This window comes from Erinaceus europaeus, chromosome 13 (genome assembly GCF_950295315.1).
Source record: "Erinaceus europaeus chromosome 13, mEriEur2.1, whole genome shotgun sequence".
Classification (NCBI taxonomy): domain Eukaryota; kingdom Metazoa; phylum Chordata; class Mammalia; order Eulipotyphla; family Erinaceidae; genus Erinaceus; species Erinaceus europaeus.
The window spans coordinates 19347599-19374299 of record NC_080174.1 but is presented as its reverse complement, the minus strand read 5'-3'; the positions used below and the strand labels follow the sequence as shown (position 1 = coordinate 19374299).

General features: G+C 42.0%; 1 protein-coding gene across 6 annotated transcripts in view; it reads right to left on the bottom strand.

Annotated features, from left to right (window-relative positions):
* MYO6 (myosin VI) overlaps window positions 1-11798 on the bottom strand; it is a 148699-nt gene extending 136901 nt beyond the window's left edge. For 2 of the 6 annotated variants that reach the window (XM_016187611.2, XM_060205413.1), the window contains exon 1: window positions 11548-11798. The gene's annotated coding sequence lies outside the window, so the exon portion shown is untranslated. The remainder of the gene's footprint in view (window positions 1-11547) is intronic. The other 4 variants (XM_060205412.1, XM_060205414.1, XM_060205415.1 and 1 more) reach the window with 3 other exon arrangements.
* Between the last annotated feature and the right edge of the window lie 14903 nt (window positions 11799-26701).

The following is a 26701-nucleotide window of genomic DNA, read 5'->3' as shown; positions in this document are numbered from 1 at the left end:
ATAACAACAACAATAACTACAACACCAATGAAAAACAACAAGGGCAACAAAAGGGAAAATAAATAAATAAATTTTTTTAAATTTTTTAAAAGATTTTTAAGGGTGATAAGTAAATAGCATAGTTATGCAAAGAGACACTCTTGCCTGAGGCTCCAATGTCCCAGGTTCAATCTCCTGTACCAGAACTGAATAGTGCTCTGGTTAAAAATAATAATTAATAATTTTTTTTATTTATTTCATCAAACTAAAACTACTCACTGAAGAAAATCTCAGAAAACCACATAAAGCCATAACCTACTAATAAAAAGGAGACAGTTTATCTAGCACAGTACATACTTTACCATGAGCAAGAACACAGGTTCAAGCCCCTGGCCACCATATGGGAGCACATACACAAGGAAAGTTTCACAAGCAGTGGAGTAGCGCCGTGGTATCTCTCTTCCCTCTCAGTCGACCACTACTGTCGTTCATTGTCTAGTAAAAGAAAAAAGTTCGGGAGTCAGGCGGTAATGCAGCGAGTTAAGTGCATGTGGCACAAAGTGAAAGGACCGGCTTAAGGATCCTGGTTCAAGCCCCCGGCTCCCCACCTGCAGGGGAGTCACTTCACAGGCGGTGAAGCAGGTCTGCAGGTGTCTATCTTTCTCTCCCTCTCTCTGTCTTCCCCCTCCTCTCTCCATTTGTCTCTGTCCTATCCAACAACAATGACATCAATAACAACAATAATAACTACAACAACAATAAAAAAACAAGGGCAACAAAAAGGAAAATAAATAAATGTAAAAAAAATTTTTTTAAAAAAGAAAAAAGTTCTGTGCCAACAGATCTAGAGATTATTTCTCACTGGATAATATAGATCATCATAGGTTCCTAAATAACTCTTTATTTCAATGAGAAAAATACATAAACATTTTCTACAAGACAAGCAGTGTCAGGGCTGGGGAGATAGTAATAATTGTACAGAAGTCTTGCAAGAAAGTGGCCCCAAGTTCAATCCCTGACACCACCAATAGCCAGCATTGTATGATGCTCTTGTGGCAGAAAAAAAAAGGGGGAAGGGGGAGTAGGCATTCTGCAAGTGTATCATAATGCTAAAAACTAAAATGCGCCAAGGAACATTCCCAAAGGTTCTAATCAATGCCCAAATTACCTTCTGTTTGGTCCGCTGCATCCCCATCCCTTCTCTGATCCTACCTTGTGAGGGTGAGTTTGCACAGATCATCCATCACCTAGGCTCCCCAGCTAACTAAGACCCAAAGACAAAAGGAGGAGAGATCAGAGAGCTCCCCCCTCCACCCTACCAGCCTGCCTCAAAGCCAAAGCTCCCGAGGGCCCTCCTCCACAATGCCAGCTCTCAGCTCTGATAATCTCTAGAGAATGAAGAGCCTCTTGCTGTTGCTACTCCCTGGGTACCCTGCCACCCCTTGTTTGTTCCATAACCTCTGTAATTTCTTCATTTGCAACATCAAGGATGAAATCTCTTTCCTACTGGGACTGTGCCTGATGAGGCTAAGAATACCAAGTCTGATTATTCATCATCTAAGAAATCCAATTAAAAAGTTTTAAAAGGTCCTAAGGTCTATACAAGCATGTGTGTGTATACATACCACATGTGCCTGTATGTGCATTATAGCTATGTGTGTATTTGCTTAACAATCAAATACAACTAGTTCACTACCAAATGAAGGGGATGAATAGTATGTAACACTCATTACAACTAGATATAGGTGTGAAACTTAACACTGCATTGTCCTTTTTTTTTTTTTTGCCTCCAGGGTTATTGCCAGTTCTCAGTGCCTGCACCACGAATCCACTGCTGCTGGAGACCATTTTTTCCCCTTTTGTTGCCCTTGTTGAATTTTATTATTGTTGTGGTTATTATTATTGTTGTTATTGCTGTCATTGGATAGGACAGAGAGAAATCGAGAGAGGAGGGGAAGACAGAGAGGGGGAGAGAAAGATGGACACTTGCAGACCTGCTTCACTGCCTGTGAAGCGACTCCCCTGCAGGTGGGGAGCCGGGGGCTCAAAATGGGATCCTTACACCAGTCCTTGTGCTTCGCACCATGTGCGCTTATTACCCGCTGTGCTACCTCCCGACTCCCTGCATTGTCCTTTGAAGATAGATGCTGTAAGCCCCAAATAGGCTTAAGGTGAGCGGAGGAAAAATAAAACAGTGAAGGGATTCTGGTAACTGATATTTCACTTCCTCCTACTATTGACTACCTGGTTAATCCAATTTTTGTCGCTACTACTGAAGCCCTACATAAGCATAAAATAAAGGCTTGAGCTAGTAGTTCCCAAATTTTGATGTATCAAGTGAATCAACCAAGAAGCTTGTTAAAATGTTAATGCCCAGGCCTCACCCACATTTTTCTGACCGTACTAGTTACCCGGGCAATTCTGATGCACACAAGTTTCACAACTACTTAACTTAGCTAATGCTAAGATACTATTCAAGGGGGGTGAGCTGTGGCATATCTGGCTACACACACCGGGACCCGAGTTCAAGCCTCTGGTTCCCAACTACTGGGGGAAGCTTCACAAATGGTGAAGCAATGCTGCAAGTGTCTGTCTGCCTTCCCCTCTCTCTCTCTCTCTCTCTCTCTCTCTCTCTCCACCTCCTTCCCCTCTCAATCTCTCTCTGTCCTATCAAATAAAATAAAGGTGTTTTTTTTAAGGTACTACCAAAATCTCTAAAAGTGTTGCTGATTTGTACTTTTGATGAACACTCCACACTGAACAGGGCAGAGAAGCCAGTAACAGTGACGTTGTTCATTAACTAGGTGCTAAGCTATGTGACGTGTGCTTTATAGGACTTACTGTCTAGTTCAGTCCTCTTAAGAGCCAAATTAAGGGTGAAGGATAGCATAATGGCTATGCAAACAGACTCCCATGCTTGAGGCTCCAAAGTCCCAAGTTCAATCCCCCACCACCACTATAAGCCAGAGCTGAACAGTGCTCTGGTAGCACACACACACACACACACACACACACACAAAGTGGGTAAACTGTTTCCTTTATCATGCAGATCAAAAAAGCAAAAGCCCAGAGAAACTCAGTAAGCTGAGCAAGGTAGTGTGGCAGAAACAGGATAGCTGAGGTATGCCCATGTTGTTACTCAGCAGCTGGACAAACACAAGGGTGGCAGGAGTCTCAGGGCTTTCACAGGCAGATTAAACCTGAGGGCCAGGCAGTTAGCTAAGCAATACATTCCAATACCCTCCCAGTTTCCTCCTTCCCCCAAATGAGTTCTCTTGACTTTTCCCCACCCACCACTCACTCACCCATGCCTTCCACCTACCTGATGTGTCATCACAGACGGGCAGAGCACCACAAGTCTGTGTGCACATCGGCACCCTGTCCACAAGAGTACTTACAGGGTGATGTGGTCTGGGAGGTGGTGTAGTGATAAAGCCTTAGACTCTCAAGCATGAGGTCCTGAGTTTGATCCCCGGCAGCACATGTGCCAGAGAGATGTCTGGTTCTCTCTCTCTCCTCCTATCTTTCTCATTAATAAATAAATAAAATCTTAAAAAAAAAAAAAAAAAAAAAAGAGTACTTGCAAGGTGCTGATGACTATACGGGTGACAAAGTGGCAAGCCAGAGCCAATCAACATCTCTGTATTGATTCAGTTTCCTAAACTATAAAATGAGGGTCATAATGCCAATTGGACCACTGGACATAAAGTACTTGTTTTGACAGTACTTGCCAAACAGTATGAGCTCAATAAACAAAGATGCTATTAAAATGATACTCTGGGGGGGCCGGGCAGTAGCGCAGTGAGTTAAGTGCACATGGCATGAAGCACAAGGACTGGCGTAAGGGTCCCGGTTCGAGTCCCCGGCTCCCCACCAGCAGGGGCGTCACTTCACAGACAGTGAAGCAGGTCTACAGGTTTTCTTTCTGCAGAAAGAAATCTGCGGGAGATTTCTTTCTCTCCTCCTGTCTTCCCTCCTCTATCGATTTCTCTCTGTCAACGACGACAGCAATAACAGCAACAATGATAAACAACAAGGGCAACAAAAGGGAAAAACAGCCTCCAGAAGCAGTGGATTCGTAGTGCTGGCACAGAGCCCCAGCAATAACCCTGGAGGGAAAAAAAAAAAAAAAAGATACTTCGCCAACAAACTATTAATCCAACATATCAGCCCCTTTTTAATTAGGGACAGGGAGAAATTTATAGGGAAGGGGGAGATAGGGAGAAAGAAAGACATCCTGTAAGATTCCCTAATCATGAAGCTTTCCCTCTGCAGATGGGAACCAAGGGCTCTGAAGCCAGGTCCTTCTGCATCGTTAACTGCACTCTACCAGGTGTGCCACTGCCTCGTCCCTCATTTCTTTTCTCTCAGTCTTGTTTCCTAAAACTATGATAAAAGATGGAACACAGGGAGCCAAGCGGTGGTCCACCAAGTTAAGCACACACAGTTCGAAGCACATGGACTGGTACAAGGATCCCCGTTTGAATTCCAGGACCCGCAACTTCACAGAGGTCTCTTCACAAGCAGTGAAGCAGGTCTGCAAGTGTTTATCTTTTTCTCCCCGTCTTCCCCTCCTCTCTCGATGTCTCTCTGTCCTATCCAGCAACAGCAACAACAATGGAAAAAAAAAAAAAAAAGATGGCCACCAGGAGCAGTGGATTCATGGTGCATTCGCTGAACCCTGATGGCAAAAAAAAAAAAAAAAGAGGGACCATAACTCTTATTTTATCAGAAGCAGGCTGATAGTAATGCTGTAAATCAATGGGCTGAAGGCTAAGAGAGCTTTTCAGAGCAAACGAGTCTCTCAGCAGTCCTCAAATTGTACCACTTTGACAACCATCTATTACCCAACTTTAGAGTCAGCCCGGCTGATTACATGCTAGTCTGGAGAGTCTATAATTAGCTTAATTCAAAACAACAATAAAATGTCACTTTGGACTGGGACGTGGTACTAATTTATCACTCTATTGTTGACACTCTGAACAGTGCCTGTTCTATGGTAGACACTCAAATACTTGTTAGATGAATGAAGGCATAAAGGTACCAGTGCAGGCCAGCAGGAGTACATTTGCTTTGTCCAGCCTCCATCATATTGAAGGAAGCTTTGGTGTTGTGATGTCTTTCTGTCTCTCTGTCTATGTTTCTCCATCTTTCTATCTGGGGGGGAAAAAAAGTTAGCTGCAGTGATAATGGGGGAAAAAAAAAAACAGGTACCAATACAGACATATCTTAGCTCATTAGTCTTTATTAGTCATAAAATCATTAGATTAATACCAACATAGCAGTCATAAAGTTATTTTCAAAATCCTCTCTCCAAAAGATATTTCTCTTTTTTTAATTTTTTTTTTGACTAATTACTAGTTTGGGGAAAAAAATAAGAAGAAAAAGAGAGTTCTCTTTTTAAAAAAATATTTTCTTTATTTGTTAATGAAAGGGGTAGAAGGGGGCAGTCACCAAATCACTCTGGTGCATTTGCTGCAGGGGATCAAACTCAGGACCTCGTGCTTGAGAGTTGAGAGTCCAACGTTTTATCCACTACACCACCTCCTGGACCACAAAAAAGAAAAGTCTCTAACTAGAAAAAAAATAATTACCAGGGGAGTCGGGCTGTAGTACAGCCGGCTAAGCGCAGGTGGCGCAAAGCACAAGGATCAGCATAAGGATCCCGGTTCTAACCCCGGCTCCCCACCTGCAGGGGAGTCGCTTCACAGGTGGTGAAGCAGGTCTGCAGGTGTCTATCTTTCTCTCCTCCTCTCTGTCTTCCCCTCCCCTCTCCATTTCTCTCTGTCCTATCCAACAACGACAACAACAATAATAACTACAACAATAAAACAACAAGGGCAACAAAAGGGAATAAATAAAATAAATATAAAAAATAATAATAATAATTACCAAACTCAGTCCATTTTGCTTTATTAAAAATATTAAAGTAGTTCCATAATAATGCATGATTATCTTCAATCTTCTATCATCTTCAATCTCCCATGGGGGGGGGGGGCTTGCAACTCTTTTTTTTTTTTTCCTTCCAGAGTTCGTTCAGTGCCTACACCACAAATCCACTGCTCCTGGAGGTTATTTTTTCCCCTTTTGTTGTCCTTGTTATTTTATCATTGTTGTGGCTATTATTGTTATTATTGTCATTGTTGGACTGGACAGAGAGAAATGGAGAGAGAAGATGAAGACGGGGAGGGGAAAGATAGACACCTGCAGACCTGCTTCACTGAGCGTAAAGCGACCCCGCCTGCAGGTGGGGAGCCAGGGGCTCCAACCGGGATCCTTATGCCGGTCCTTGCCCTTTGCGCCATGTACAGTTAACCCACTACGCTACCACCCGACCCCTGCAACTCTTTAATAATCATCACTTTAGTGACTCTATCTTTTCAGAATCACTGAAGTTAAAGCCATAAAATGAAATAAGTCATTGATACAAGACGAACCCAAAACAACATCTAGGAGATAGATAATAAGAGAGCCCGGGGACCTAGAGTGGAAAGGTATGCACAGCGTTGGAGAGAGGGCAGAGCACAGGACATGCACGCTTAAGCGCCTCCAAGTCCAAGACATGATCATATACGTTGCCTGAGCAGTACTTTGCCATGTGTATGTGTCTCTCTCATAAAAATAAAAAATAAAAAAACTTTTAAAAAGAAAATAAGGGGGACTGGGAGGTGGCACCGGGTTAAGCTCACATTGTACAAAGCGCAAGGTCCCGCAAAAGGATCCCAGTTCGAGCCCCTGTCTCACCACCTGCAGGGAGGTCACAAGTGGTGAAGCAGGTCTGCAGGTGTCTCTCGCTCGCTCACTCGCTCGCTCTCCCTCTCTATCTTCCCTTCCCTTCTCAGTTTCTCTCTGTCATATCAAAAAAAAAAAAATTCAAAAAAATGACCATAGGAGCAGTGAATTCTTAGTGCAGGCACCAAGCCCCAGCGATAACCCTGGAGGCAAAAAAAAAAAAAAAAAAAAAAGGAAATAAACTGAGATGTGTATGTCAGGGGAGTGCGCTGGGCTCAATTGGGGATTGACCTCAATACCAAAGGAAGAAAGAAAGAAAGAGAGAGAGAGAGAGAGAGAGAAAGAAAGAAAGAAAGAAAGGAAGGAAGGAAAGGGGGGAGGAGAGGAGCTGCATTATCAGCTATACTTTTAAGCTGTCACATCTTGACCTAGAACAAGATACTTAATTTTTCTGTCTCCAGCTTCTCATGGGCATAGCGGGAACCCGGCAGTAGCACAGAGGGTTAAGCGCCTGTGGCGCAAAGCGCAAGGACCAGCATTAAGGATCTCATGAACATACCAAGATTTCATTTACTGTCTCTACTTCACAAGGTTATCTGAAGGATCAACATACATGTAATAATTTCCAAAAGAGTAAAAGCACCATACAAATGTAATGTTTGTGCAGATTTTTTTGTAGTGTGGTAACAGCCATTTTAGTATTAGATTTTTATTTTTTATTTTTAACCAAAGCATTCACCAGCTCTGGTTCACCGTGTGCAGGGGATTAAATCTGGGACTTCAGAGCCTCAGGTCTGAGAGACTCTTTGCATAACCATTATGCTATGTACCCCCCCCACCCTAGTATTAAATTAAGTCATATCTCTGTCTCTCTTATTTCATAAATGCCAAGATGTTCCAGGACAGAGAAGCACATCCCCACCTATAACCATACATCAAACACAGAAAGCCCTCAATAGTTATTTGTTGAAAAGCTGCTCCACTCCATATATCAGGAATTTTCAAGTTCTGCTCTACCTTATCCCTTGTAAAAGTTAAATAGCAGGTTGCCTTCAAATAAAAGAACAAGTGAGGTAACATATACAAAAGATGCCTGTGGTTTCGCCAGGAACACCACCTCCCTTTGTGCACATTACTGAGTATGGCCATGAATATTCACCTACATGAATATCGCAGAAGGAATGATCTCCAGAACATTGGTGTCACTGGAGAAAAGAATTTCCTCTCTCCTCAATGCTAGCAGGACTTTTTTTTTTCTTTTTTTGACAAACGGGTGCCAGATTCGTTCTTCCAGTTCTACTTCCTATTCTTTAGTACTCACAGGGAGAACTCTCGGTTGATTTGTGGTCATATCTCAAACCACTATGTCATTCCTACACTGCTCAATAAGAAAAAAATAATAATAATTTTCGAAAGTCCTAACTAAAAGAGTACTGTAATGCTTACTTTAAGATGATTGAGATTACTAGCAATCTGCTAAAATGTGTCATGTGAAGGACAACCACACAATGGTTTCACTCATATGCGGAATAGAGACAATTGAGGATATGAAAATGACAATGTCAACCTATTTCCAAACCTGTGGGAGAGCTACAGTGGTTATCTGTGGGGGGTGGGGAAGGGAACACAGACCTTTGGTGATGGGAGTGATGGAAAAATAAATAAACATAAAAAAGTGTCCAATGGAAGCATGACTATTTTAAATGCAAAACACTGTGGTTCCAGTGAACATTATTATACAATGCCTCAAAAATAGAATTTAAGCTTATTTAACTTTAGTTATTTCTTGATTATCTACACACAACAGAAGCAGATGTATTACAGACCATCCATTAATAATTTAATACCAAGCCTTTGGGTCACGGTTTTGTATTTACAGTTGAATATGGGTATCATGGAGACATAAATTCATGCCAAATAATGAAACAGACAATTCAGTCTTCTTACCATTTTCTGCTCATTTACTCAACTCCACTCCACCCCATTAAGACTTCCTGGTTGCTACAAAAGTTGGACTTTGTGTGCTTATTTTGTCCTTTATGTCTGTTACAGCTCAAGATATTCTGAAATAAACGCACCATTAACAAAGAAAATAACTGCCCTAACAGTGCAACTGGCAATTTTATCATAATCCGAAAAGGTTTACCCACCGAGGATTACAGTCAACTGCGTAATACTTAAAAGTCAGTTTCCATTTATGGGTAACAATCTATCCTAGTTGAGGACAAATTTGAAATACCTAACTAGGAACATTATGGTATTCATTTTCACTACAATGACAAACAGTATTGCATTACAGTCTATTTCTGGTTATAACAAACTGATCAAAATAAAAAGTGTAGAACATATATATAACAGAATTCTAGAATCTAGGCCAGAAATGATACATCCCTATCCAAGACTGTTCACTTAAGAATAAACCACCACAAGACTTAAAATCAGCTAGCTCCAGAATCATAGCAATTCTCACAACTGTGTGCATCCTTCAAACCTCAAATCACATTCTTTAACACAACACCAGTTCTTACAGGCTTAGCCCAATAGTCTACCAAATGAATGAAATCACTGGCAACCGAGCCTTTCTGGAAATGACGCAGGTTTCTTCACAGTTAGAAAACTTGGGTGTGAATTCAGACTTTGTCCCTTTTGAACTACCTGCCCTTCATCAAATACTTAATTCTCTGTGTCTAAAACTCCCCAGGTAGAAAAGAACAAGACCGCCAACCTTGAAAATAATTCTGTAGAATAAGTCCTTCAATTACTGCTTTGATAAGGGCAGATGCAGTGAATGAGGAGAGATTTTATACAGCACCAAAGGGTCAGTTCATAAATCATGATGTGTCTTATGGGGATCAAAATTCAACTGCATGAGATTTGCTAATATTTCTTCAGTCTTTTACTTTAAATGTTTTCATACAGCAAAAGGAAGAATTCACTGAGGTGTGAAAACTTTATTAAAAGTGGCATGTTACATATCAGAGGTAGAGCTTCAATTACCAACAGTGAAAACTGTTTTTTTGTTTTTTTTTAAATAAATGTTTGGAGTGCTCATATTTATTGAAACCTCACATGGTAAAAAGAAAAAGAGAAAAAAAAAATGTAAACCTTCCCAAAGAAAGCTGTATTTTGGAACCCAGGGACAGTTGAGTTATCTAAACAATGACATGATACACCACAGTCTCCAGGCAAAGTCACAACAGGATGAGAAAAGAGCCTTTAGCCTCTCTCAGATTTCCTGCCCACTGTTATTTTAAAATGTGATCACATAAACACAGAGGCAAAAAAAAAAAAAATCCATTTCAGATAAGTCCCATAGGATATTTTTTAGAACTCTATATTTAATACCTTGATTCACCCACATTAAATATTGTAATAGCTCACTACACTTTTCTTACTAATGTTTCTAGGCACTAATGAAGAATGTGTATTTTATATACAGAGTACTGAGGCATTATAATTTTCATTTAGTGTTGCTTATCATTTCTGGGACTGCCTTCTAAAAATAGTTTATGAAAACAAACAAAAAAAATGTACTTAAGAATCTGGGAGGACAATACACAGCATGTGTCACAGAACCAAATGTAACTTGCAGATCAGCCTAAGACAGAAATGACTTCTGTTTACCACTGTGCATACAATTCCTGTACAACTGAAAATCCTCAAAAACGAGCTAGACATTTAAAAGTCAATGAGCTATTTTGAACGGTTGCATTGTTTCAGGCTCTGGTTATAGCCCAATTTGTGGTGTTTCCAAAATTAATGACAAAAGACACCAAGGTAATTTTTTTCTCTAAACAATTTCCAATTGGATAACCACAACCCAAGACATCTTATAAAGCTTAGTTAATTTGTACAGAAATGCCATTTTGCTGCCAACCTTTGTACCGTGACCACTACCTATCCAAGGTCAAGATTGAGATTTTTATGGTGTGAAAACAGTTTCTGTTAAATCTAAGTTTTAAAATTCTCAACGCCGAACTAGTATTTAGATGCAGCATCTGTAGCAGGAAATTCTAACAAATGGAATTTTTTTTTTTTAATTTAGCAAATAGAGCAGTCCATTAAGTTGGGTCAATCTGCCTAGCTCCTCGCTAATATCTGTAGATTCGACCTAGACATTCCTTCACATTCTTTATCTGAGGTAAAAGACAACACGTTTTCTGAAATAGAATGTAAAAATTTCTCCTGTGGAGGCTCTAGAAATAACCTTACAAAATAACTTTCTACTTAAAAACTCTGGCGTTTGAGCATATAATTTTTATAAGAATTTTTTTAAGAGTTGTTTTAGGGAGAGGATAATATAAAAGGCTTATTAGCAGATAAATGAATTAACATACTCAAAAGTACTGGGCCACTGAAAGACTTTAGACAATTTTAAATAACCCCAACTGGATCTCCTGTCGTAATTAAACTGATCCTCGTAGCCCAGCATCAACAGTACTTATCCCTGCACTTGATAGCAAGCTTGGTTACGAAGAAAAAAAAATAAAACTATTGCCGAGTGTCCCAGTCAAGAGCTGGACACCTGAGTGCCCTGCTTCTTCTACCTGGGCCCCTGCAAAGATACACAAAGGTATCTCGGTGATGATAATAAACCCATGAAAGGCGATCCCTCAGTCCAGGGGGAAAAGAGAACCAGCCCCTGCGCTACCTGGAGCCGTCTCCGCCCGGGCCCACCCATCACCTGCTGCAGACACCCGCGCCCTCGCCTCGCCCCGGGGAGGGGAAGCTGGCTGCGGCCCCAGGGTGGTGCGATGAGGCCCCCAAGCACGACCGGCCGGGGACCCCAAGGGGCAGACGCTCCGCGGAGGGGTGCGGGGTGCGGGGGACACTCACCCGCGCGGGCGCAGAAGGCAGGTGCGCGGCGGCGGGGTTGCCTGTGGCCGATGACGCGGGAGGGCGGGGTGCGAGGCGGCGAGGGCCGGGCGCGACGAGGCGGCCCCACGCAGCTCTGGGCGGCGGCCGGGCTCCTGCTCGCTTCCTGCTCGGACAGATCCCGGCTCGGTCTCCGCCCGCCGGCCCGAGCCCCGCCGTGTCCCCGGCCCCGCAGCGCGCACGTCACGGCTACGGAGCGCCCGAGGGGGCGTGGGCGCCGGGGCCAGGGCGGGCCGAGCGGCTCGCGGGCGGGCGGGCGGGCGGGCGGGCGGGCGGGCGGGGATGCGCCCCGGGACCGCCCCGCCCCTCCGCTGCGGCTGCTCGGGGCCGCGGGCACGAAGCCTGGGGGCTGCGGGGGGGCGCCCGCAGACAGCCGGGTCCAGAGTCCTCCTTCCTTCCCGGGCGGAACGGCCTTCTCCGCGGCGGCTGTGCTTTCCAGCCCCGGCGAAGCACGTCGCCTCCTCCCGATCGGGCAGAGCGGAGACTGCTGGCCGGCGATCCAGGAGGCCGAAAGTTGTGGAGGAGCTCGCTGAGGACCCCCGAGTCGCTGTGGAGGCGGGACTGACTGACTGGCAGCGAGACTCCAGTCCTGCCGCCTTGAGTTGGGCCGTCCTTGAGGAGAGTAACCTTCCCGTGCAACAAACTTGCTATTTATTCTACTTTGGGGAACCCAGGGTCTGAGAAAGAAAGATTGCATTACTTGGGCCCCCGCTGCTTCCGCGGCCGTCGGGTTTATCTTTGAAGCCCCCCTTTCCAGACACGCACACACTTCTGGGTCATACACACACACACACACACACACACACACACACACACACTTCTTCTCGGTCCTACGCATTTTATTGTCTTTATTAAGTGTCGTCCCTGTGAGTCGAATCTGAAAAGTAAATGTGAAGTAGCTGTGCAAAAGTCACTCTGCATGACGAGAATATACAGTTAAAAAAAAAAAGTTTAAGAAAGTGAAATTGTGATTGCTCTAAGAATAACTCTAGTGTCGATTTAGTTGGAGAAAGAGTGAAAAAGAAGGAAGGAAAAGAAAGAAAAAAGAAAGAATGAAAGACAAGAGAAAGAAAGGAAGGAAGAAATAGAAAGATAAGAAGATAGGAAGAAAGATTTACCTACACACAATAATTAGCTCCCCTGGCACCTCACCCCTGCAACATTCCCAAGGAAGCTTCAGGCAATTTATAAAGATTGTGGTGTCTCAAGTTGCTGGACTCCAGCTATCACAATTCTCTTAGTGAAAAAGCCATGTTATGGTGAGATTTTTTTTTTTAATATGTAACTTAAACAGTAGACTATTAAGAATAAAATAGAGAAGTAAGAAAGAGGAAGCGAAACCCAAAAAGGAAATATTTTACAGCAATCTGAGAAATTTAATTACAGATTGCCAGGAGATAAAATCTTAAGTACATAAACCTAGATTTCAGAACAAATTGGGAAAGAGAAGGGAAGAGAACAGGATGATTTCAGTTCACTGCTTTGACTTCATTTTGTATTTAAAATTAAAAAGCTATGGCAAAGGGGGGGGAGCATACTATTTCATTCTTTCTTTTTCTTTTTTTTTTTTTTTTTTGCCTCCAGGCTTATAGCTGGGACTTGCACTATGAATAACACTGTTCCTGGTGGCCATATTTTTTTTTCCATTGTTGTTGCTGTTATTGTTGCTGTTGTTGGATAGGACAAAGAGAAATTGAGAGAGGAGGGGAAGACAGACAGGGGTAGAGAAAGATAAACACCTGCAGACCTGCTTCACCGCCTGTGAAGTGACACCCTCCATCCACCTGGCTTCACCAGGGATCCCTGCACCAGTCCTTGCACTTTGTGCATTTGGTGGGTATGGTATAGGAACTACTCCATGTAATCTTACAATCTTCTAATACACTGTTAATCACAAATTTAAAAATGGGTGAAGGGAAGCTATGTCAGCCCAACAAAAGTCTAAAGTGTGTGTGTATGTGTGTGTGTGTGTGTGTGTGTGTGTGTGTGTTGACTTGGAGTGGTTTTTCTGCCTCTCCTTTGTCCCTAACTTCTAATCTATCACCAAGGCTCTTTGCTTCCAGCTCCCTATCTAGCTAGTGTATCCAATTACCATTGGTAGCCTCTTTCATTATCTTGTTTCAGGCCAACATCATTCCAGATCTAGTGTATTGCTTTAGCCACTGAACCAGTTCCTTCCAAGGACAATCTTCTATTTCAGGTTCTGTAATGCCACCAACTTTATATTTTGTGAAACTAAGAGCCTGATTATATACTTCTCTTATAAAAATTATTTTATTTTCATGAGAGAGAGAGAGAGAGAGAGAGGAGAGAGAGAGAGAGAGAAGAAAGAGAGAGAGAGAGGAGTGCCATGGTCCTCTTCCAGTACATGCAGCTCTGGGGATCAACCAGGAAGCTCAGGTTTCTGTCTTCACCAGTTAAGTCATTCCTCTGAGCTGTACTCCTCATTTCAAACTCCTGAAATGGTCCCCCACTATCCTTAGTATAAAATCCAAAGTCCTCAAGATGTCTGATATCATCTTTCACTTGTTTGCCTAATGCAGTAGGAAAAAAAACTCTTCTTTTTAAATTAATATTATTATTATTATTTTATTGCCACCAAGGTTATCGATGGGGCTACATGCCAGCACTACAAATATACAGCTTCCAGTGGCCACTTTTTCCTTTTTTTTCTCTGTTTTATTTTTATTGGATAGAACAGATAAAAATTGAAAGGAAAGGGGAAGAGAAAGAAAGACACCTCAGTGGGGTGGGTGGATGGGGAGAATACAGATCCAAGAAGGATGACAGAGGACCTAGTGGGGGTTGTATTGTTATATGGAAAACTGGGAAATGTTATGCATGTGCAAACTATTGTATTTACTGTTGAATGTGAAACATTAATTCCCCAATAAAGAAATTTAAAAAAAAAAAGACACCTCAGACCTGCTTCACTGCTCTTGAAGCATCTCTCCTACAAATGGGGAGCAGGACTCAAACCTGAGTCCTTGTGCATGGTAATGTGTGTGCTTAGCCAGGTGCCCTACCGCTGGGCCCCCCAAATTAACATTATTTTTATATGGTGCCAGGCATGAACTCAAGGTTTCACACACTCACTGTACCACTGAAGCACTTCCACTTCTTCCACCCCCACATTCTTTTTTTTTATTGTTTGTTTGTTTGTTTACTGGACAAAGATACAGAGAAACCAAGAGGAAAGGCGGAGATGGAGAGAGAGAAAGTGATACCTACAGCACTGCTTCACCACTTGTGAAGCACATTGGGACTAGGAGCTTGAACCTGGGTCTTTGCTCATGGTAACATGTCTGTTCTTCCAAGTGTCTCACCACCCGGCCCCCTCACCCACCCCCACTTTCATTGAATTTGATCGACTTTTTCACTGTTCCACACTCATCACTGTCCTAAACCCCACCAGACTGTCATAAACCAGGTTTGTTTTGTGTATTTCTTTTTTTTCACAAAATGTTACCCATCTGTGTTGTATTCTTTCCCTGATTTTCCAAAGTACCCACTTCAAACCTATACTGGAGTACTTAATGTTTTTATATTTGTTTCTCAGTCACAGCTCTCCAAAATGCTGAGCTCTTCAAGTAAAGATCCTGTCAATTATAGAGCTTAGTGCATTGCCTGCCTTACTGACATAATGATGGTAACAATGCTGAAATTTGTTAAGTGCTTATTGTGTGCCGACACCTTGCTAAGTAAGCACTTTACACAGACAATCTGTTGAATCATCACTGTCCTATGAGGTCTTGTGGCAAGCATTTGCTTTTTGCCTTCCTGTTACCTGAACTCCATTTCTATTTGTGGAGAAACCTCTATTTTGAGTTTGAGTGGGAGCAAGGTCCATCTCACACATTGAAAAAGGAATTTGGGAGGCGAGGTGGTGGTGCACTTGGTTGAAAGTGCCTGTTACCAAGCACAAGGACCTGAGTTCAAGACCCCAGCTCTGGTTGTGGGGTCAAGGGGGCAGGGAGGGAGGTTTACAAATGGTGAAGTGGTGCTGCAGGTGTCTCTCTTTCTCCCTCCCTCTTTATCTCCCCATTTCATTTCAATTTCTCTCAGTCTCTGGGCAATAAATGAAAAAGGAAAGGAACGGAGAGAAAAGAAAGCAAAGATGTAGCCAATGTCCTTCTCTTCATTATATGACAACTAAGCATGGCATAGGGCTTAAGTTAAATCAATTGGAGGCTCTCACCTGAAACTTGGAATCTGGGAAAATTGTTCAAATATGCAGAGACAGAGGGAGATGTATCACAGTGATGTATATATAGTTATGTTAATTGGGGTCTGGTGGCATCCTAAAAGGATGGTCTATCCCTTTTTTTTTAATCAGTATTTTCATATATATATATATATATATATATATAATTAATTTTATTTTTGAGAGAGATCCAGAGGGAGAGAGAGAGAAACAGCAGAGCACTGCTCAGCTCTGGCTTATGGTGGTGCAGGGGATTGAGCCTGGGACTCTGGAGCCTCAGGCATGAGAGTCTGTTTGTATAACCATTATGCTGTCTCCCCCTCCTGGTCCTATCCCTTTTTTACTAGTGATTTCAGAGGTAACAGGTATAAGTCCACACTGTTCCCACCAGCAGCGTTGTGTCCTTATTCCCTCCATTAAATTGCAATAACTTTTCAATGACTCCAAAGTGTGAGCTCATCTGTGTGTGATACTAATGTGTAGCCTCCAAGTCCAACTTTTTCATCTTATTTTTTTAAGAGAGACAGAGACAGAGAAAGAAAAGGAGGAAAAGATATCAAAGCACTGCTCCAGCATTTTTGGTCCTGTACTGAAAATAAACCAGGATTTCATCCATAATAAGACTTGTAATGTATCTACTGAGCTCTCTACCATCTGGGATGCTGTGCATTCCACAGACCTCATACCCTACAGTCCTCAGTGATTCTGTAATCTCTGCAATATTCTCCCAAGACTTTTCTTTTTTTCATCATTTTTTTTTTATTTTACCTTCAACCAAGAACCCCAGAGACATTCTTATTATTAATCCCATTTTACAAAAAGAAATGAATAGGTATGGACAAGAATGTATTCATTGAAAAACAACTGAGAGACAAAAAAAGAAGTATGATATTTGCAACAGTGTAATTTCTGGGAGTTTCGATCATGCCTCAGTTATTAACAAGCTTGTAAAAATGGTAATCATTAGGAACTGATAACAAAATTAATCATAAGAAATAAGTCCCTGAAAGTTTTTATGAGCTTTCCATTGAGACATACCTTAGTCCCTATTCATACAGCATCAGTAGCTGCCTGTACCATATTTTATCATGACAAAAATGTGTTCAATCAGTTTGTAATTATAAATATTTTCCCCTGTGGTCCAGGAGGTGGCACAGTGAATAAAGCATTGGATTCTCAAGCCTGAGATCCTAAGTTCAATCCCCAGCAGCACATGTACCAGAGTGATGTCTAGTTCTCTCTCTCTCTCCTCTATCTTTCTCATTAATAAATAAAATATTTAAAATAAATAAATAAATATTTTCCCTAAATGGGGCTAGGTGGTGGCACATCTGGTTGAGCATACACAGTACAGTGTGGAAGGACCCAGGTTCAAGACACTAGTCCCCACCTGCGGGGGGGGGAAGCTTCATGAATGGTGAAGGAGTGCAGATGTTTCTTTCTTCCTATCCCCCATCTCAATTTTTGTTTTTATAAAAGATAACTAGAAGTTTATTGTTTAACATATATGTATATAATTGCCCATAAATCTATTAAATATTTTCACCATCCTGACATAGTTCAGAAATATTTTCCACATAAAGAACTAAACATAGGGCCAGAGAAATAATATAGTGATCTACACAATAGTTTTTCATGTCTGAGACTCAGGTTCTATCCCTGGGACCACCATAAGGCAGAGCTGTGGTATGCTCTGGTTAAAAAAAGCAAACAGGGAGTCGGGCTGTAGCGCAGCGGGTTAAGCGCAGATGGTGCAATGCACAAGGACCGGCATAAGGATCCCGGTTCAAACCCCGGCTCCCCACCTGCAGGGGAGTCGCTTCACAGGCGGTGAAGCAGGTCTGCAGGTGTCTAACTTTCTCTCCTCCTCTCTGTCTTCCCCTCCTCTCTCCATTTCTCTCTGTCCTATCCAACAACGATGACAACAACAATAATAACTACAACAATAAAACAACAAGGGCAACAAAAGGGAATAAATAAATAAAATGAATATAAAAAATTTTTTTAAAAAGCAAACAAAAGAACAAAAATTAAAGCAAAATGTGGGGACTGGGTGGTGGCACATCCGGTTAAGCACACATAGTACTAAGTGCAAAGCACTGCGAAAGGACCTTGCAAGGAAGACGCTCACAAGCAGTGAAGCAGGTCTGCAGGTGTCTACCTTTCTCTCTCCCTCTCCCCTTTCACTCCTTCCACTTTCCCTTCACTCTCAATTTCTCACTGTCCTAGCTAATAAAATGAAAAAAAAAAAAAAAAATGGCTACCAAGAGCAATGGATTCATAGTGCTGGCACAGAATTCCAGCGATAACCCTGGGGTCGAGGCAAAAAAAATTTTTTTCAGGTAAAATGTCATTTTATGAATAGATGCTTTAAAAAATTCTTCACCAAATAACCACATATTACTTAAGATTCTAGCTTATGGAAATTTCTTTTAATTTTTCAATATTTTGCTTATTTATTAGATAGAGACAGAGAAATTGAGAAAGGAGGGGAGTATAGAGAGCTAAAGAGACAGAGAAACACCTGCAGCCTTACTTCACCACTCATGAAACTTTCCTCCTGCAGGTGAGGACCAGAGGCTTGAACCTGGGTCCTTGTGCACTGTACTGTGTGTCCTTAACCACGTATGCTACCACCTGAGCTTCGGAAATTTCTATGCCTATGGTTTCTTTTATTTAAACTCCAAGCTAATTTTCCCTGAATTATTTCAGTGACATTATAATTAAAACATTATGGGAGGAGATAGCATAATGGCTATGCAAACAGACACTCATGCCTGAGGCTCTATAGTCCCACGTTCAATCCCCCACTCTACCTTAAGCCAGAGCTGAGCAGTGGTCTGGTAAAAAAAAAAAAAAAAAAAAAAAAAAACTTCAACAGTAGCATCAGTATAACCAAAGATCATCACCTCAAACACTTTTTTTCTTTTTTATTTATAAAGAGGAAACACTGACAAAACCATAGGATAAGAGGGGTACAACTCCACACAATTCCCACCCCATCCCCTCCCTTAACAGCTTTCCCTGTTCTTCAGCCCTCTGGGAGTATGGACCGAAGATCAATGTGGGAGGCAGAAGGTAGAAGGTCTGGCTTCTGTAATTGCTTCCCCGCTGAACATGGGCGCTGACAAGTGGATCCATATTCCCAGCCTGTCTCTTCTCTTTCCCTAGTGGGCCGGGGTTCTGGGGAATCGGAGCTCCAGGACACATTGGTGGGGTTGTCTGGACAGACAACCTCAAACACTTTTAATGAACTGTTGAGTGTCTTTAAAACCATCTTTTTTTTTTTTCCTTGCCTCCAGGGTTATTGCTGGGGCTCAGTGTCTGCACCATGAATCCACTGCTTCTGGGGGCCATTTTTCCCCCTTTTGTTGCCCTTGTTGTTGTAGCCTTGTTGTGGTTATTATTGTTATTGTTGATGTCGTTCATTGTTGGATAGGACAGAGAGAAATCAAGAAAGGAGGAGAAGACAGAAAGGGGGAGAGAAAGACACCTACAGACCTGCTTTACCACCTGTGAAGCGACTCCCCTGCAGGTGGGGAGCAGGGGGCTCGAACCCGGTTACGCTGGTCCTTGTGCTTTGCGCGTGCGCTTAACCCGCTGTGCTACCACCAGACCCCTTAAAACCATCTTTCACCTAATTAGCAGGGTCCTGTGATCTCCAGCTCAATTACAGTAATTTGAAAAAAAAAAAAAAGGCGAAAGAGTAAGACCCCACCCCTCCAAGGAGTAAATGAGTCATGTATAACCTAACCACACTGTAGAAATTAAAGAAAAGCAAATAGGTGAAGTTCACAGGGGAGGTACAGAATCAAATGAAGATTTGTTTAACATGAAGTGACCAGTATAAGTAGAAACCAGGTTCCAGGCCTGGCTGTACAGGCTTATGACATGTTTAAGTGACTTAATCTCACTGAGACTCCAAGTTATTTACCAATGAAATAGCAATGATAATAGTATCCTCTTCACAGGGGAAGGATTAGATAAGATACTGCAAAAATGAAGGCATTTTGCAATCTACAATGAGATTTTACAAACAGCCTGACATTTTCATATGATAGAAAATTTTGTAGATGTATTTTAGCAAGAAAGAAGCAAATCTATTAATTTACTTTTATTTATTTATTTATTTATTTATTTATTGCCTCCAGGGTTATCGCTGGGGTTCAGTGCCTGCTCTATGAAGCCACTGCTCCTAGTGGCCACTTTTTCCATTTTGTTGCCCTTGTTATTATTATTATTGTTATTGCTGTTATTGTTGGATAGGATAGAGAGAAATCGAGAGACGAGGGAAAGACAGAGAAGGGGAGAGAAAGATAGACACCTGCAGACCTGCTTTACCTTGAGAAGCGACCCCCTTGCAGGTGGAGAGCCGGAGGCTCAAACCTGGATTCTTGCTCTGGTGCTTATGCTTCTCACCATGTGTGCTTAACCTGCTGCGCTACTGCCTGAGTCCCTAGAGTTGATTTTATGTGCAATTTCAATACCTGACTATTTTAAAAATAATTTTTATTATCTTTATTTATTGGATAGAGACAGCCAGAAATCGAGAGGGTATGGGGAGAGAGAGAGAGAGAGAGAGAGAGAGAGGAACCTGCAGCCATGCTTTATCACTTCCAAAGCTTTGCCCCTGCAGGTAGGGACCCGGGGCTCAAAGTAGGTCCTTGAGCATTGTAACATGCACTCAACTAGGTGTGCCATCAACCGGTCCCTTAATATCTGACTATTCAAATATTCATAGCAATTATATAAAATACATAACTTCTAAATCGTTTCCTAGTCTAGAGAAGTCTTCCTACTATAGCTATACTACACTACTTCCAGGAATATAATGAGAAGAGTCCTTGAATATCTGTTTGATTTTATTCTCTTCAAATCATTTTATTGGGGAGATAATAGCTTATACTACAGTTATTGACTGTGGGTAAAATTTCTTATCTCCCTGTGGCAGGTGTCTGCAAAATACTCTCACCTCCAACTTGAATCCTTTTTCACTCTCCTGCATAGGTGAGTGAATCGTTTTTCACTCTCCTGCATAGGTGATCCCTTTCTCCCCCAAAATATCTTTCTTTGGCATATTAAATTTATTAATATAATTGAATTGAAAACCTAAAGATTTATTTTTTGTATTTATTTTTTTCAAAGGTATAATTTAAAGATACTTTGGGGAAGTAGAAAAACAGGCTTACATTGTGATAAAAGAAATAGAATACCGGGGTTAATACCTGGGTTAAGCACATGCATTACAGTACTCAAGGACCCGGGTTCAAGCCTCTGGTCCCTACCTGCAGGGGAAGCTTCACAAGTGGTGAAGCAGAGCTGCAGGTGTCTCCCTGTCTCTCTCCCTCTATCTCCCCCTCCTTTCTCAATTTCTCCTGTCTCTATCCAATAAATAAGTAAAAATATTTTTAAAAAAGAAATAAAATACCTATTAGTTAATCTACATAAAGAGCTGACAACAAGATCCTGAAATAACAGATTTCTACAGTCTATAAAAACATCCCAGAAAATATTCCCCCAATTAGGAAGCTTTATTTTATTTTATGTAGTTTTATTCAAGTGGGCCTCACCAATTTGCAGAGCACTTTTCTTTTTTTTATTTATAAAAAGGAAACACTGACAAAAACCATAGGATAAGAGAGGTACGACTCCACACAATTCCCACCACCATAACTCCGTATCCTGATAGCTTTCCTATTCTTTATCCCTCTGGGAGTATGGAACCAGGGACACTGTGGGGTGCAAGAGGTGGAAGGTCTGGCTTCTGTAATTGCTTCCCCGCTGAACATGGGCGTTGATAGTTGATCCATACTCCCAGCCTGTCTCTCTCTTTTCCTACTGAGGCAGGGCTCTGGGGAATTGGAGCTCCAGGACACATTGGTAGAGTTGTCTGTCCAGGGAACTCTGGTTGGCATCATGCCAGCACCTGGAACCTGGTGGCTGAAAAAAGATTTAACATATAAAGCCAAACAATTTGTTGACTAATCATGAGCCTAAAGGCTGGAGTAACTTTATTTTTTTAATTGTATAGAGACATAGGGAAATTGAGAGGGGTGGGGAGATAGAGAGGGAAGGAGACAGAGAGACATCTACAGCCCTGATTTACCATTTGTGAAGCTTCCCCCACGCAGGTGGGAACCAGGGGCTTGAACCCGGGTCCTTGTGCACTTACCCAGGTGCACCACCACCTGGTCCCCAATTAGGGAGCCTTAAATTCTACAAAAGTGTGTGTTTTTATAAAATTATCCCAGATGGATTATAAATGAATCACTTTCAGTGACTGGTGACCCTTACTTAGATATTAATGTCATCAATAGAATTCATCCCCGAGACTGGATTTAATGTCAGCAGGAACTATCCTGTGCAGATCTCCATGTTAGCACATTTTCTGTCGTGTTGGATGTTGTATTTACATGTCTCAGCCAAGCTCTTACCTGTTTCTGGACACCCAGAGCCCACTGAAACACAAAGAGTGTACACTCAGTAAATATTTGTGGAAAGGAATTGTGCTAAATGACCTTACGTTCTTTTTTTTTTTTTTTTTAATATTTTATTCATTGGGTAGAGACAGCCAAAAATTGAGAGGCAGGGGGAAATGGAGAGGGAGAGAGACTGAGAAACATTCACAGCACTGCTTTATCACTTGAGAAAACTTATCCTGCAGGTGGGGACCCGGGACTTATAACTGGGTGGTGGTGCATTATAACATATGTGCTTACTGGGGTGTGTCACTACTTGCCCCTGAACTCAAGTTTGACTGGATCATACTCTTGAGAGTAGAGGGTCTTCAGAAATAATAATAATTATTGTTACTGTTATTACTATTTGCCTCCAGGATTATTACTGGGGCTTGGTGCCTGCAGTATGAATCCACTGCTCTTTGCAGCCATCTTTTTTTTCCATTGTTGTTGCTGTTGGATAGGACAGAGAGAGAAACAGAGAGGAGAGGAAGACAGAGGGGGAGAGAAACATAGACACTTGCAAACCTACTTCACCACTTGCAAGCCCACGGCCTGGCAGGTGGGGAGCCGGGGGCTGGAACTGAGATCTTAATGCGCTTACCCTGGTGCACAACTGCGCAGCCCCAGAAATTAATATTTTTTAGAATATTTTAGAAAATCTTTATAGAAAAGAAGGGGCTTTACTTAGCTCTCTATGGGGACACAGAACTAAATTTTTAATTACCATTCCACAGATGCTTCCAATTTTTTAAAAAACTTTTTTGTTGTTATTTTTAATATTTATTTATTTATGTATTATTTATTCCCTTTTGTTGCCCTTGTTGTTTTATTGTTGAGTTATTATTGTTGTTGTTGGATAGGACAGAGAGAAATGGAGAGAGGAGGGGAAGACAGAGAGTGGGGAGAGAAAGATAGACACCTGCAGACCTGCTTCACCGCTTGTGAAACCACCACACCCCTCTGCAGGTGGGGAGCCAGGGGCTGGAACCTGGATCCTTAATCCAATTCTTGCCATTCGCACTATGTGCGCTTAACCCGCTGCGCTACCGCCCTACTCCCAGGTGCATCCAAATTTATAACGCATTCTATATACATTTATCTCACTTTATTAAAAAAAAAATCATACCACCTCTTATTTTTATTTTCATCATTTGCCCATCAGTTTCATATGTGTTCAGTATTTTGTGATATTTCTATCTTATAAAAATATAAAAATGGGGGGGCGGGCGGTAGCGCAGCAGATTAAGCGCACGTGGCACAAAGCGCAAGGACCTGTGTAAGGATCCGGGTTGGAGCCCCTGGGTCCCACCTGCAGGGGATTCGCTTCACAGGCGGTGAAGCAGGTCTGCAGGTGTCTATATTTCTCTCCCCCTCTGTCTTCCCCTCCTCTCTGTTTCTCTCTGTCCTATCCAACAACAACGACAACAATAACATTAACAACAACAACATAGAGAAGGGAAACAAAAGGGAAAAAAAAACAGCCTCCAAGAGCAGTGGCTTCATAGTGCAGGCACCAAGCCCCAGCAATAACCCTGGAGGCAAAAAATAATATATATATATATGCAACGATATATATATATATATATATAATATATATATATGCAAGGATTGGCCCAAGGACCGGTGTAAGGATCCTGGTTCAAGCCCCTGGTTCCTCACCTGGAGGGAGTCGCCTCACAAGTGGTGAAGCAGGTCTGCAGGTGTCTTTCTCTCCCCCTCTCTGTTTCCCCTTCTCTCTCGATTTCTCTCTGTCCTATCCAACAACAATGATAGTAATAACAGCAGAGATAAACAACAAGGGCAACAAAAGGGAAAAGGTGGCCTCCAGGAGCAGTGGATTCATAGTGCAGGCACCGAACCCCAGCAATAACCCTGGAGGCAAATGTGTGTGTGTGTGTGTGTGTGTGTGTGTGTGTCTGTATATATATATATATGAGGAGGCAGGTAGTAGCAAACCTGGTTGAGTGCACAGAATACAGTGCACAAGGACCCAGGTTCAAGCCCCTGGTCCCCAGCAGGGCTGCAGGTGTCTCTCTGTCTGTTTCCCTCTCTATCTCCCTCTCCGCTCAATTTCTTTCTGTCTCTATTCAATAAATAAAAAAATAAAATGAAAAGGTTATTTTAAAATATACATATAAATGAGAGTTTTGACTTCTAGCAAGGGAATAAATGAATAATAAAGTTGATAATGTGTTATACAAAAAATAGAATGTACATAGTAACTAAAGTAGGAAAAATTGGGTATGGGGAGCATTATTTAAATAAATCAGTGATACACAGTATTTTTTTCTGAAAAAAATATTTTGTTATATAATGGAGAAAATGCCAGTAGTGAGATCCTTGCCTTAAAAATAGTGGTATCTTAAGAGTCAGGAGGTAGCACAGTGGGTTAAGCACACATGGCACGAAGCGCAAGGACCACATAAGGATCCCGGTTCGAGCCCCTGGCTCCCCACCTGCAGGGGGATCACTTCACAAACGGTGAAGCAGGTCTGCAGGTGTCATTCTCTTCCCTTCTCTGTCTTCTCCTCCTCTCTCCATTTCTCTCTGTCCTATCTAACGACTACGACATCAATAACAACAATAATAACTAAAACAACAAAGGCAACAAAAAGGAAAATAAATAAATATAAAAAGATTTTTTAAATGTTAAAAAAAATAGATGTGACCGGCATAAGGATCACGGTTTGAGCCCCCAGCTCCCCGCCTGCAGGGGAGTCATTTCACAGTCGGTGAAGCAGGTCTGCCGGTGTCTATCTTTCTCTCCCCCTCTCTGTCTTCCCCTCCTCTCTCCATTTCTCTCTGTACTATCCAACAACAACAACAGCTATGACAACAATAACAATAATAACTACAATAAGCACAACAAGGGCAATAAAAAAATGGGAAAAAATGGCCTTCAGGAGCAGTGGATTCGTAGTGCAGGAACCGAGCCCCAGCAATAACCCTGAAGGCAAAAAAAAAAAAAAAAGTCGTATCTTGAGATAGATCAAGGAAGTTTTTTTTTTTTTTTGATCGAGGAACTATTTAAAAAACACTGACCAGGTGGTCCAGGAGGTGGCGAAGTGATAAAGCTTTGGATGCTCAAGCATGATGTCCTAAGTTCGATCCCCTGCAGCACATGTGCCAGAGTGATGTCTGGCTCTCTCTCTCCTCCTATCTTTCTCATAAATAAATAAAATCTTTAAAGAAAAGAAATTAAAAAAAAAACACTGACCAGGAAGTGTATAATTAAATGTGTCAGTGTTAAATATTATCCTCCTGGTAATGATAAATGTATGTTTGAAGTGAGCAATGCATTAAATGGATCCACAGAGTAATAAGCTGAGTTCATTTGCTTAGTACTTTATTGGGATTTGCTAAGTGAGTATTAACACTAGTCAGCCTTTGCTATGTAGCTAATGTAAGTTCAGTGACATAGAAAGAAAAACATTTACTTTGCTTCCTGGTAAGTATATAGGTCACCTGGGACAACTGTAATTCAGGCTGCTAGTAAATTTAGATCTGATCTATACATCTCATTCTGGGCTACGGTATCCTTGTATCAGTGGTCAGAAATACAGCATGTGTCTTATAGCATGGCCTTAGGTTGGCACACTGCTACTTTTATCCACATTCCATTGGTCAAAGAAGACCAGGTGACCAAGCCTAGAAGGACAGGATGAGCCTTATTTTTAAAAAATTTTTATATTATTTATTTATTTTAATATTTGTTTATTTCCTTTTTATTGCCCTTGTTTTTGTTTTTTTATTGTTGTTGTAGTTATTATTGTTGTTGATATCATCGTTGTTGGATAGGATAGGATAGAGAGAAATGGAGAGAGGAGAGGAAGACAGAGAGGGGGAGAGAAAGAAACCTGCAGACCTGCTTCACCGCCTGTGAAGCGACTCCCCTGTAGGTGGGGGGGGGGGGGCGGGGGGGGGGGAGGGGGCTTGAACCGGGATCCTTACCCCAGTCCTTGAGCTTTGCGCCACATGCGCTTAACCCACTCCGCTACCGCCCAACTCCCTTTATTTTTTTTTAATATTTATTTATTTTCCCTTTTGTTGCCCTTGTTGTTTTTTTATTGTTGTTGTACTTATTATTGTTGTTATTGATGTCATTGTTGTTAGGACAGAGAGAAATGGAGGGAGGAGGGGAAGAGAGGGGGCAGAGAAAGATAGACACCCACAGACCTGCTTCACTGCCTGTGAAGCGACCCCCCTGCAGGTGGGAAGCCGGGGCTCCAACCGGGGATCTTACGCTGGTCCTTGCACTTTGTGCCATTTGCGCTTAACCTGCTGCGCTACCATCTGACTCCCAGGATGAGCTTTACTATGGATGTATAGGTAGTGAATGTTTGCTGAGAAATAACCTAAAATAATCTTTTAAAATTGTACCTATGGTATTTGTAGATTATTCAAGATGATTAGTTAAACAAAGTTGGTAGATTTAAAAAGACGCGTGTAA